Genomic DNA, 14,628 nt, shown 5'->3' on the forward strand with positions numbered 1-14,628 from the left:
TTCACAGGGAAGAAGATTTTGATCTTCATTCTTTTGGGAGCGATTTGCTCCTACCCCTGCAGAGGATGCATCTGGCTGGAGAAGAATGGGGCCTGAAGCAAAAACATTTTTAACGGCTGGAAGATGGAGATTCAGTTGGACAGATCTGAATCTTTACAAGCAGAGCAGATAAAGTAGAAAAGTTGTGGATAAACCGATTACAATTAGAGAAGCCAAAAAATCTCTGAATTCCCTTTAAAGTGCTTTGCCTTGTCCAGTCTTGGATTGCCTTCACCTTCTCAGGACCCATTTGGAAACCAGTGTTGGAGACCCAAGAATTACATTAAGGAGACTTTGAATACACATTTCTCCAACTTGCAGTAGAGACGGTTTTGATGTAGACAGGACAGAACTTCCTTTACAGTTTGTCTGTTGAGCTGAAGATCAGATGAGAAGATGAGGATATCATCTAAATAGATGACACAGGATCCAACATGTGCAAGGAAAAACGTGGGGAAGGGCCCGCACAGCTGAAATAATTATTTGGTTTTAGTCTAAGCCAATTTATTGTAACCAACATGAAAACCACATGGTCATAGATACTGGTGGTTATGTGGTTGGTGGTGCGCCCAGCGTTCAGTAACAATAACTGAGGGTGGGTTTGTTTTGTATTTGCAAAGGTGCAAAACAAAGGAAAGCAAACGCTTTTTGGGCGCACTCTTAGAAAATGTAATATATATTTATTTTAAAACATAGCTTTTATTGTGGACTTGTTAAGATGAAATGGCATAACGCATGAAAACAATAAACATTACTCTGAATATAATTGTTGTTTTTGTTGTGTGGTACTGATGAGTAATAATTACTAAGTCATATACCAATTTTTAAGTTTACCACACATAATAATTTACCATTTGTTGCATGTAGTCATCAGAGGTATAATAACCAAAGTGACCATGGGTGGCAAAAATGAGTTAGTTATTCCCAACTGTTAGACAGATTGGGGTTTGGTCACCCCATGTTACTGGGTAGCTCTATCCTGTAACATACAATAATAGGTGCCAATGTTGGCAAGGATTTTGGAATCGAGCAGTAGGCGGCTCCTGTGCTGTTGGTCTGTTGACTGGGATACCAATATGTGATACCACACCTGGACTTCTCCAGGGGTCACCCACCTGGATACTGCCCTGGCCCTTCACTGCTTGGCTTCCAAGTTCGAAAAGGGTTTGGGCACTCCAGTAAGGTATGGTGGTATACTGGTTGCGAATTATGTCACGACCAGACAGCTCAGGTTAACTGCTAAATAATACCTGCAATACTGGATGTTGAACCAATAATTTGGGGCAAAGATAATGTATCCCACCAGTGACCCTGGTACAGTGTGCATACAGTGTTGAGGTTCAATTATTATTGGCAGCAAGTATCAGGGTGACAGAAAAAATCTCCGAAGATTAGGTGACAGATTTGCAAAGCCCTGGCTATTGATGCAGCTTGAGTCACTATATATATCACAATTCTGTTAGGAACACACTGACATGAATTTTGTTACAATTTGTTAGGAATAAATTGACAATAGTTAAGTTGCAATTAGTTGACAATTGACCATTTGTAACAGTGTGTCATAAAAAAAGGTGGGTATATTTACACCACTAGAGGCACTGTAACTCGCTAATATCAATTGGCTGATTGAGGATAATAGTGGAGTCAGCCTGACCATTCATCAAAGAGAGGAAAAAAAGAGATGAGATGTTTGTGACTGACACAATGTAGATACAAAATAGCGATTAGCCCCTGGTTGCAAAGATTGAACCTAACAGTCATGGAGAAAAAAGTATTGGAGTAACGCTTTGGAGTGTACCACAGCTGATGGTTCAGACTGTGGCAACTCCTGTACCTGATCCTGTGGTGTGTCGGCAGGGGAGTTTGAGTCCTGAGCGCCTGGGTGCTCGTGCAGTTCAGGCAATCTTTTGCCGAGATGCGGCTGGGGGAGTGACGCGGTCCGTCCTGATGTTTGAATTGAGGCTCCGAAACGGCTTGTGATGAGGTCAGTTGCCACCGTGCACCGCGGCTGGCATCAGGACGCGGACTTGCGAGTTCAAATTCCCCAGTGTCAGCTGTATGCAGGGGGGGTTTGTGGGAGAGCACAGGTCCGTCTCAATTCAGTGGAAGTGACGTGGGGCGCCTGTTAGGTTAGGACACGTGTTTCGCCTCCGTTGGCTTCTTCATGCAGCGCCATCTTGCTTGAGGGCGGCTGCCCTTTATTCTGATTCCTGACCAATACTGAACGATCACCATTGATTGAAAGTTTGAGGAACCAATGGGCTGTTTGTAAGTGTTTGTAATTCACAATTGACAGCTATTGTCTTTGTTTGCGCTTAGTTCAACACTCTGAGACTGATTATTTCTGTGAAATACAGCGAGAATTAACAGTTATATACTGTATTAAGAAGGATCCAACATGTCCCTGAAGATGTTATTGATAAATTGCTGGAACACAGCTGGAGCATTTCATAACCTGAACGGCATAACAAGATATTCATAGTGCCTGTCCCGAGTGTTGAAGGCCATCTTCCATTTATCACCAAGATGAATGCGGATCAGATCATAAGTACCCCGCAGAACCAATTTAATAAAGATTGTGGCACCCTTGACTTTATCAAACAACTCAATAATTAGTGGAAGCGGGTAACTATTCTTTATGGTGATTTCGTTTAAGCTCCGATATTCTATACAAGGTCTGGGAGATCCATCTTTTTTCTTTACAAATAAAAAACTTGCACCTGCTGGTGAGGTAGAGGGTCTGGTGAAGCCTTTCTTCAGATTCTCTTGTATATAATTAGTCATAGCCTTGGCCTCTGGTATAGAGAGAGGATAGGTGCGACCCCTGGGCAGCATCTTCCCGGGAATAAATTCAATGGGACAATTCCAGTCCCGATGTGGTGGAAGATTGTCAGCTCCTCCTTTGCTAAAGATGTCGTCTGAGAATGAAGAATAGGGGGTAGTCAACGCAGGAGAAAGGCCTGAGGAGGACATTTGCTGAAGGGGGAACTCCTGAGATAAACAAGAAGATAAACAGTCTGACCCCAACACCTTTACCTCCATGGGGACCCAATTGATGTGGGGTTATATTTGGAGAGCCAAGGCATCCCGAGGACAATGACGTTGGAGGTCCGAGGAATGGTCAGGAATTCTATGACTTCTTGATGTGTAGAACAATAACTTGCAATATCAGAGTAAGATTACGGAGAGAAATGTGTCAGTTTGGAATGTGGCTACCATCCCACAGCAGTCATAAATAGAGGTTGCTAAAGTACCTGGACCGTTAAAAAGGTTATTGTGCAACAAGACTTGAAGAAAGAAATTTCCTGGCAGCCCCTGAATCCAGAAGGGCTTTGACTCTGATTTCCTTCTGGGAACTAATGAGACTGACTGGTAGGGTTGAGTCAGAAGACATGGGGGAAGTGACAAGAACTCCTAATCTGGCCTCCCCTCTAGCGATTAGGAGAGGTTGTTTCCCAGACAACGAGGACAGGTAGAAACCAAGTGAGAACAGGACCCACAATACAAGCATAGGTTCTCCTTCCTGCATCGGGCCTTCTCCTCCTGAGAGAGGTGGAATCAGTTTACTTGGCTCTTCGGGTGGTAGGTTTGAAGACAGACTTGGCTTGGGCCGAGAACCTGGACTTGGAGGAGAATGAAACTTGAAATGATCTGCTCTGCTCCTCTCTAACTGACGTTCCTGATAACGAAGATCCACTTTGTTACATAAGGATCCCGCATGGTAAGTTTTGAGGCGGTTGGATAAACAATTCCAGAAGGCTGATACCAGTGCTTCTTCTTCCACTTCAATTCTGAGATGAGAGTCTGAAACTGGACTGAAACTGTATATATTGCCCCTTTGAGGAATTCTTAGACTCTCTGAAGCCGCAGATTGTAGATGCAGGTGCCCAGGAACAACAGCCACATCCAGTGCTCCTGCAGGTGAAGGAGGCGATGAGACCGGTGGAGGTGGCTGTGGAGGTGTAAGGTTTTGGAGATACTGTGCTACTTCACACTGGGAGGCCTATAACTGTTCCAGATGAATGATAATTCCTTGAAGCAGATCTGAGGGAATTCCCTGGTTCCCATTCAAATCCATTGGATCAGTGCAAACTGTCACAAGGATAGGTTTAGATGGAATCGTGTGGGTCTCAGGTATTGCAGACGGACCAGGACCAGGTTTAATTATTGATTTTTTTTCATCAAAGGGACAACAAAAGACACTCAAATACTTCTTTGAGGATAACGAGGGGTAAAGCAAACTTGAAGCAATAAAGGAAGAAGGGGGAGATGACAAAGTAATGAAATAGACTGTGATTGGTGCAGATAATTGGATCCAATGATAGCAGAACAGTGAAGACTGAGGTTGGATTGGGACTGAAGCCGCTGAGAATAGCACAAAGAGGTGTCGGTCGAACTGGACCAGCAAGAATGGACCAGGCTGGACAGAGTCGGCAGAGGAAAGGAAACCAGATTCCTGCCACAGAGCATGGATAGCTGGACTGAGTATAGCAGTAGTCAACAGGATAGTCAGAAGCACTCCCAAGGTATAGCAAGCTCAAAATACCTTTTGCACTGACATGGATTTGCCTGGCAGCTCCCCTAAATACCCAGGGGTTGGCTGCCATTGGCTAAGACATCAGGGAAGAGGAAATATTTCTAACCTGGCCAGAACACCCTTTTGCCAAAAACCAAGATCTCCCGGCTGCGTGCCCTGCTCCCCCTGCTGTCAGTCACTGCCCACTACCCCTGTCGTCTGCCACCAGAGTCCGAGACCCACTGCACACAGGTCAGCCGTCGGCGAGCATGGACGGGTAAGTACCCTGCCCACTGTGGTATTTTTAAATCAGGCACTGGGCGAGACAGTTGTCTGTGAGGCGGAAAAAAAGTACATCAGCATGCCTGGGCAGAGGACCAAAAGATCCACGTCATGTGTCTGGAATTATTTAGGCAGTACGGATGGTGTAATGGTTAGCATTACTGCCTCACAGCACTTAAGTCATGGGTTCGATTCCCTCTAACTGTGCGGAGTTTGTATATTCTCCCCGTACTCTCCGGTTTCCTCCCACAATCCAAAAATATACTGCTAGGCTGATTGGCTCACAACAAAATTAACCCTGTGTATATGTGGTAGAGAATATATATTGTAAGCTCCACTGGGGCAGGGACTGATGTGAATGTTCAAATATTCTCTGTAAAGCGCTGCGGAATCTGTATGCGCCATATTAGAAACTTAATAAATAAATAATAAATAATTATTTCTACCCCAAGTTGGACAATATTTGTGTTGCCATATGTACCCTATGTGAAGGTAGAATTAGTAGGGGTAAGGATGTTAACTACCTGGAAACATCGTCCCTACAACGTCACCTGCAATGGGTTCATCATAAGTCCAGTGACAGCTAATTCTCTTTGCCCTAATGTTGTATCCTAGCACCTGTAATCCACACCACCAACTCCCTCCTTATTGTTCTTTCCAAATACAGACTCTCACCACTCCCACTGGCGTGACTGACACCTCTCCCATCATGGATTTTTCCAGAGGATCCTACAATGCTACGCCTACTGCTGCCATTGGTACTGCTGCTGCTGTGAGTCATTCATCATCCCGGAGAGGAAGTAGCAACACAACTACTTTTATTAAGCATTTAACCATCCAACAGTCCTTTGCCAGGAAGAGGAAGTATGACAGCAGTCATCCTATTGCAAAGCAGATTTCTCAGGCCTTGACAGCTATGTTGGTGTTGGTGTTAGACGTGCATCTGGTATCCACTATTAGTGCAGTGGGATTTAGACAATTGATGGAGGTAGCCTGTCCCCAATACCAAATCCATTTAGGTTCCATTTGACTAGGCAGGCAATACCCAGTATGTACAGAGATGTCTGAAAAAGTGTCCTCAGTATCCTGAAAAAATGCAGTTGACCATGGACATGTGGACAAGTGGTACAGGGCAAACTAAGGACTATATGACTGTGACAGCCCACTAGGTAGATGTATTGCCTTCCAAAGCAACAACAACAGCAGCACCAGAAGCAGCATCTCAGAAACACCAGCAAGTTCCAAGGCAGGCTACGCTGTGTATCACCAGTTTCAATAAGAGGCATAACGCAGAGAACCTCTTAGAGAACTGAGGGAAATCGCACAATGGCTTACTCCACTTAGACTCTCCAGGGGATTTTTGGTATCTGACAACACCACCAATATTGTGTGGGCATTACATCTGAGCAACAATAAATTTGGTGGTGCAGCGTTTCCTGAAAAGTGACAGGGGCATTCAGCAGATGCTTGCGGTGGCCTGTAAAATTGTGGGCCACTTTCACTATTCCATTACTGCCAGCTAAAGACTGGAGCAAACCCTCCTGAACCTGCCCTGCCATCACCTGAAACAAGAGGTAGTGACATGGTGGATATCTATGCTGCAGAGGATGGAGGAACAGCAAAAGGCCATTCAAGCCTACACAGCCACCTGTAACATAGGAAAACCATATCCCCGGCGATTTACAGTAGGCTAGAATTGTTTATGGGGCTTAAAGCAGTATAAACTTAAAGACCATAGAGTCGCTAAAAGAGAAGATAAAAGCAAGTGGCAATATTAGCAGCAACACCTTGCATGTACTTCAAATAACCTATGAGGCAAGTTCAAATGTATGACATGTTACTGTATAAAGCAAAGGAAGGAACATTGTGATAAGAGAGTACATGTAAATGCCAAAGTTGCTGGGAGAGTACATGTAAACGCCATGGGTAAGCATGCTAGTCATGGTATCTGGATTATCAGAGAGTTTTACCCCAAATATATGTGGTCTACAAATGGAGATGTTCAGAAAGAATATGGAAAAATGAAATGGGAGAGTATGTACAAACCTAATGGTATTAGATGTCTTGCAGGATCTAAAATGTACAACATGCTGATAATCTGAAAGCTCTAATGGGGAAGTGCCCATAAAGGGCTCAGGTTAAAGGATTGATGGTCATTGGGTAACTGCAGAGGGGAGGGGGAATAAAATCTATATTTATACACATCTGTATATGAGCTACACCAATCAGAGCTCAGCACAAGCATCTCAACCTCTTGTGCAAAGTCTCAGTAATGCACTGCACACTTGTGCATTTAGTGTGCTCCCAATGCTCAGCACATTTAATCATTGTTACATCGGCGGATAGGTGAAGCTGCAGCACTATCCCACTCCCATGCATAAAACCTTTAGCTAAAAAAAAGTATTTTTTAAAATACATGGCGACCACAAGGGGGCCCCAAATAGAGGGGGCTTATGGTACTGAGCCCTGATCCCCCCCCCCCCCCCCTCCTTAATCCGGCTATGGCTGCACCCATTTTTTTAATACTTACTGTGGCCGGAGGCCCTGGCACACGGGGAACAAAGGACAATGGCGGCCGTGGGACTGAGGGGTTAACCCCTTCAGTCCCGGCCGCCCAGTCAGACAAAGGGCGCTTTATTTGTGTTGGGCGTGGTTCCCCCACCGACGGGCGCTGACAACCTCTGTGCGAGTTGACTGGCACTGGGAGTCTGGATTACCCGGCGCCCGCCAGGCAGAGCCGGGACTCACCCATGCTGCAGTTGTGGTGAAGTGCCGCCGTTAACCCCTGGCACGCCGGGAGTGGGAAGCGGTGACTGCACTGTGCTGCTCGGGTGCCGGGGGAAGAAGGGAGAGCGGCCACCAGCAGGGGCATGGGTGTGCTGCAGTCCCAGTCAGCTACGGCGGCTGCAGCAAAGCATTGAAGTTAACCCCTGGCATGCCGGAGGCAGAACACGGTGACTCCGCTGTGCTGCCCCGTGCGATGGGGGGATGGAGAACGGGTCACCAGTGGGGTGTGGGTGCGCCACAGCCCAGTTCAGAGGCTGTGGCGGGCAGCATCAAAGTTTAACCCCCAGCGCGCTGAGGCTAGTGAGAAGCGGCTGTGCCGCAGAAGCCCCAGGTGCTGGGAGGAGAGACTATACCCACTCCCAGCAAGAAGCCCTGCAGCCAGGATGGCTTTCCTGAGCTGCAGGGTTAAGGTTAAGGTAGCCCAGTGCTGAGCACTGGGCACACTGTATAAAACAAGCCACACACATTGTCACAATGTATAAAGTGTACACTGTATATGAGAGATATTGAAATGTAAAATGCACTTACTGTATGTGTGTGTCCCATGGGGATCCAGGGTCCTGTGTGAGCTGCTGGATCCCCCTGCAAACGTTATCCCAAAAAGGGAATAGTTTCCCAGACAGCCTCCAGGCTTGGAGCTGCAGGGAAATGTAGCAGGGAACCTCAGCTTTCCAACAAGCTGAGTGGTTCCTTGGAGCTCCATGGGGCTCTCCATCGGCGGACAGGAGACCCTGGCAGGGGGATCAGGGATGTCCATCTCTGGAGCTCACGTCTGGGCCAGAGGTGTTCAGCTGCTCTCCTGCCAGGATCCTGGAAGTATGTTTTGGTGGGAAACCTTCCCCCTAGCCAGACTGACCGGCACCTGGGTGGTACCTGGTCCCCCAGGTGGGCTGTGGCTCAGAGGAGTAACCACTCCCCTCTGTCCATAGGGGTCAATGCTGACCATACATGTGCCCAGTGCAACAGGGTGGGCTTACCCCCTGTGGGTTATGTGTATTGTATTTGGGATAAAAAGGCACCAGTTTTGCATGGGATTTGTACATCTACCTGATCTGAATGCTGTAACATTACCTGTATGCTGTACCTCCTAGGGATCTAGGAGAGGGCTCTTTTAAGAGCTTCTACTTTTAGCAAATAAACCATCTATTGCCCAAGATGACTGCTTTAATCCTGCGACCAACAGAATTACTGCAATAATTCCGTTCTCTGGCTGTTCTGGGTATAGCATCCAGCATCTCCGAGATCTGCTCTTCCAGCTACCGAAGCAGAGGTCTGGTCCGTGACCAGTGGGGAACCAATCGATGCACACACTCCAGCAGGTAGTACTCAGGTGCCAGCGTTTGGGCCTGAGAAGGTATCCGTGGTTCCAGACACAACGTAGGAGGAGTCTGGTGGTGGCAGCGATATCCCCGCCCACTGTGTAGTGGGCAGAGTCAGTAAAATGCGTTTACTGATGGTAACAGGGAACCGCTATTGTGACCGGATGCCTGCCCTTACGCTCTGGCTACGCCCTTCGGGTCCACAGATAGTGGTTCCTGGTCTCACAGGACCTGGCCAATAGGGGATTCCCTGTTACCGTCAGCAACCGCCTGTTACTGACTCCGTCCACTAGGCAGTGGGTGGGGATATCGCTGCCACCACCAGACTCCTCCTACATGGCATCTGGAACCACGGATAATGACTCAGGCCCAAACGCTGGCACCTGAGTACTACCTGCGTCGACACGCTGCTGACATCCCCCTGACTGGCGTCAATTGGTTCCCCACTGGTCACGGACCAGACCTCTGCTTCGGTAGCAGGCAGAGCAGAACTCGGAGGATGCTGGATACTGGTACCCAGAACAGCCGGAGAACGGAATTATTGCAGTAATTCTGTTGGTCGCAAGATGAAAGTAATAGGCAATAGATGGTTTATTTGCTCAAAGTAGAAGCTCTTAAAAGAGCACTCTCCTAGGTCCCTAAGAGGTACAGCATACAAGTAATGCCCACCTGGGGGACTCAGCCCACCTGGGGGACCAGGTACCACCCATGCGTCGGTCTGTCTGGCTAGGGGGAAGGTTTCCCTCCAAAACCTACTTCCAGCATTCTGCCAGGGAACAAGCTGAACACCTCTGGCCCAGACGTGAGCTCCAGAGATGGGAAGACCTGATCCCTTGCCCGGGTCTCCTGCCCGCCGACAGAGAGCCCCATGGAGCTCCAAGGAACCACTCAGCTTATTGGAAAGCTGATGTTCCCTGCTACCTTTCCCTGCAGCTCCCAGCTTGGAGGCTATCTGGGAAAGCATTCCGTTTTTGGGATAAATCTGGGGGGAACCCAGCAGCCCACACAAGACTCTGGACCCCCTGGGACATAGCAGTACAGTAAGTGCATTTTACATTCACAATACATTTCAAATAAATTGTTTCCATTTCATACATTGTACCAAGTCTGTGCCCCTGCACAGGCTTCATCCCCGGCAGCACTGCAGCATGGGACATGTAGTCCCAGCTCAGTGCCTGCACATATAACTTATAATATACTTGTTTTTACACTGTGCCCAGCGCTTAGTGCTGGGCTCCCTTAACCCTGTGCTGGGAGCTGGCTATCCCATGCTCCCAGCCTGCTGGTAGCGTGCCCAGTCTCTCCTCCCCAGCACCTGGGCTCCTGCCACGCAGCCGTTTCCCCCTAGCCCCAGCAGGCTGGGGGTTAACCATTTATGCTGCCCATCGCAGCCTCTGACCTGGGCTGCGGCGCACCCACACCCTGCTGGTGGCCCCCTCTCCTTCCACCCCTGGTGCCCAGGGTTAACTTCAGCGCTTCGCTGCAGCCTCCGGAGCTGATCCGGGGCTGCAGCGCTCCCATGCCCCCCCTGCTTCTCCCCTGGCGCCCGGGGCAGTGCGGCGCAGTCACCGCTTCCTGCCCCCAGCATGCCAGGGGTTAATGGCTGTGCCTCAATGCAGCCGCCGGAGCTGACCTGAATTTTGGCACCAAGCGCCCTTTGTCTGTCCGGTGGCTGGGACTGAAGGGGTTAACCCTTTCAGTCCAGTGGCCGCCATTGTCCGTGTGCCAGGGCCTCTGGCCACAGCTAACTGTGGACCCAAAGGGCGTAGCCAGAGCGTTAGGGGAGGCGTCCGGTCACACTTATCCTTTGGAGTCCCACAAGATCTGCGAATTCGCAGTAGAGGCTACACTCTCTGGTACTCAGACTCTAGTGCACTCTGCATCTCCAGACAGACAGGAGCGGGCCCAACTGGAGGAGGTTGCACATGTGTCTCCTCATTTCTTAAAACGCCCCTGAATGTGTGAATCCTAGAAATGTGAAAATCACTAATTGGCAATTTTCCCATATCTGCACATGCGTAGGTGTTGCAGTGAGCATGTGCAAAGGCTTAAACTGCAGTCACATCCAGGAAGTATTTGACAACACTCTGAGTGACAGTGGGGCAATGATGGGGCGGTGACTCTGCAATGAGTGGCCATGGTCCAGACAATGCAGACGTGTCTGGACCATTTTTTGGAGTGGTTTGTGACGTCACACAGAGCCAGGGGCTGGCTGGCAACTTTTAGCCTGGGGGGCAAGTGCAGAGCACTGGCCCATAAGTAACAGCGCATCATTAAAATGGAGGTTTTTCGGTAAACAAAATATGTATTAATTAAAAAAAAAGATAATAACACCACGACAGGCTGCTTCCCCTGTATAATAACAGGACAGCACAGGCTGTTCCCCCTGTATAATAACAGGGCAGCACAGGCTGCTCCCCCTGTATAATAACAGGGCAGCACAGGCTGCTCCCCCTGTATAATAACAGGGCAGCACAGGCTGCTCCCCCTATATAATAACAGGACACCACAGACTGCTTCCCTGTATAATATCAGGACACCGCAGACTGCTCCTCAGTATAATAACAATAACAGGACACCACAGGCTGCCACCTTGTATTCAAATAACAGAATAGGACACCACAGGCTGCCCCCTCTGTATAATTATACCAGGACACCACAGGCTGCTTCCCCTGCATAATTATACCTTACACCACAGGCTGCTCTCCTGCATAATAACAAGAAGACACCACAGGCTGCTCCTCTGCATAAACTGAACAGACACCACAGGCTGCTCCCTCTGTATAATTATACCAAGACTGTCCTGGTATAATTATACAGGGGGAGCAGCCTGTGGTGTCCTGACAGGACACCATAGGCTGCTCCTCCTGTATAATTATACCAGGACACCACAGGCTGCTCCCTCTGTATAACTATATCAGGACACCACAGGCTGCTCCCCCTGTATAATTATACCAAGACTGTCATGGTATAATTATACAGGGGGAGCAGCCTGTGGTGTCCTGGCAGGACACCACAGGCTGCTCCCCCTGTATAATTACACCAGGACACCACAGGCTGCTCCCTCTGTATAATTATAGCAGGTCACCACAGGCTGCTCCCCCTGTATAATTATACCAAGACTGTCCTGGTATAATTATACAGGGGGAGCAGCCTGTAGTGTCCTGGCAGAACACCACAGGCTGCTCCCCCTGTATAATTAAACCAAGACTGTCCTGGTGTAATTATACAGGGGGAGCAGCCTGTGGGGTCTTGGCAGGTCACCGCAGGCTGCTCCCCCTGTATAATTACATTAGGACACCACAGGCTGCTCCCTCTGTATAATTATAGCAGGTCACCACAGGCTGCTCCCCCGGTATAATTATACCAAGACTGTCCTGGTATAATTATACAGGGGGAGCAGCCTGTGGTGTCCTGGCAGGACATCACAGGCTGCTCCCTCTGTATAATTATACCAAGACTGTCCTGGTATAATTATACAGGCGGAGCAGCCTGTGGTGTCCTGGCAGAACACCACAGGCTGCTCCCCCGGTATAATTACACCAAGACTGTCCTGGTATAATTATACAGGGGGAGCAGCCTGTAGGGTCTTGGCAGGACACCACAGGCTGCTCCCCCTGTATAATTACACCAGGACACCACAGGCTGCTCCCTCTGTATAATTATAGCAGGTCACCACAGGCTGCTCCCCGGTATAATTATACCAAGACTGTCCTGGTATAATTATACAGGGGGAGCAGCCTGTGGGGTCTTGGCAGGACACCACAGGCTGCTCCCCCTGTATAATTATATGAGGACACCACAGGCAGCTCCCCGGCCCCCATTATTACACTCAATACATAGTTCCAGGACACCTGCCTTTCATAGCTCTGATGCTGCGGCTCCCTCTGCCCTCTTTGCCGTTACTTTCCGGCGCCGCCTCTCCGTCCTCTGAGTATCTGGCGCACGAGTGGGGCAGCAGTGATGGCGTCATGACGTCACATGGCGTCTGCCGCGGCCACACTGTAGAATCCGGCCGGTACTTACACATGTCCTCATGCAGGAGGCGGCCATGTTTCAGTAGCCGCGGTGATGCTTACAGAGGACAGCACTGCAGGTAAAATAGGAGGCAGCCCGCGGCCCGCAACAGTGCCTGCTAGAGCGGCCCGGGGGGCACATGGCACCCTGCCCCCCGGCCCAGCCCGCCCCTGCACAGAGCTGCTGCAAGATAAAAACATGGTGGCTGTCTGCCTTCTTACTTCACTGATGTGATCACAATGAAACTGCAATTGCATTATGGGGAAGGCCGAGCCTTGCCCTGAGCTGGCCATCCCACAGTATGTTTGAGACAGTAGTCACGACTCATCTTGAATCATGCCCAATATCCTAAATCAAGTTGTCATGTACAGGACAGGCCAAGTCCAGTACTATTCTAAATATTCAAAGAAAATTGTACTTGATAATTCCCCTCAATTTATAAGAAAGAGATATTATTTAACATATCAACCTATATTAAAAACAAAAAAGATACCCAGCTACAGATTTTAAAGTCACAGGATATTTTTGTGAAATTCGCAGCCTTACAAGTCAACCAGAATAACCTCCTTGAGCAGGACAATGATTCCAAGCAGAAAGCCAAAGCAAGACTGGTGTCACGCGCCACCGTGGCGTAGCATGTTGGGTACAGTACTCACCCAGCCTGCACGGCTGGCGTGTGTCCGCTGGGGTCATGGTCGGCGTCGCGCAGGGATTCACACGGAGGCGTGGCAGTCTGCCTGTCAGGAGGCTGGCGCCGAGTGTGGTGCGCCCATCTTGGTTGAGGGCATAAGCAGTATTGGTCAGGTCGGGGCTTCTCCTCCCATTCTGACCAGTTGGCGTATGGAAGTTCTTCCCTCGGTATAAAGGGGAGCTGCCTAGGTCCATCTGTGTCAGTACAACTTGTTTCCTTAGCCTGCAAGCAAGGGGAAGTTCCTGGCCATACTAGTGCCAGCTCTCCAGCTGGCCTCTGATCCTCTGGTTGCTGTCTCCGGTGAGCCACACACTTCAGTTGCCTTTCCTTCTGGGAATTCCTTGGCTCATCCTCATACCCTGTTGGGTAATCTGTGGTACTTGTTTCCTAGCATGGCGCCCCTGATTTTGATCGCAGTGCATCTTATGCAATCACATTGCATGAAATATAGCGGCATGCGATGCAATGCCATTTTTAATTGTACAAGCACCCTAATGGGTGCTTACAATGTTAAATACACTATCAATGCCAACCCAAAGTGTGGCGAGTGCAGCGATACCGCGAGGGGCGGCGGTATGCGTCCTCCAACCTTTTCCAATATCCACGTTGGCGTGGAGTTGATTTTAGTTAGTGTGGCGAGCACAGCGAGCCACCAAGCCTGAAGCGTGGTGAGTGCATGTATTCCGCGTCCCCTCACAGGACTCGCTGCGCTCGCCATGCTTCAGGCTCGTATTCCGCATCCCCTTGCGGGGCTTGCTGTGCTACCCACGCTTTGGGTTCGGTGGCTCGCTGCGCTCACCACACTATATAATGTACAATTAAAAATCGCATCGCATGCCATTTGCTGGCATGTGATGTTACTGTATGCGATATTTCATTGTACAAGCACTCCTATTAATTTAACGTGAATATCGCATCGCATGCATCGCATACCACTAAATACGGTATGCGATGGGCACCGTGCTAGGAAACAAGTA

At 49.0% G+C, this 14,628-nt stretch overlaps 1 pseudogene; it reads right to left on the bottom strand.

Annotated features, from left to right (window-relative positions):
* Window positions 1-1,117: 1,117 nt before the first annotated feature.
* On the bottom strand, window positions 1,118-1,236 carry LOC146046570 (5S ribosomal RNA; annotated as a pseudogene).
* Between the last annotated feature and the right edge of the window lie 13,392 nt (window positions 1,237-14,628).

Source organism: Crinia signifera, chromosome 11, assembly GCF_055691185.1.
Source record: "Crinia signifera chromosome 11, ASM5569118v1, whole genome shotgun sequence".
Taxonomy (NCBI): domain Eukaryota; kingdom Metazoa; phylum Chordata; class Amphibia; order Anura; family Myobatrachidae; genus Crinia; species Crinia signifera.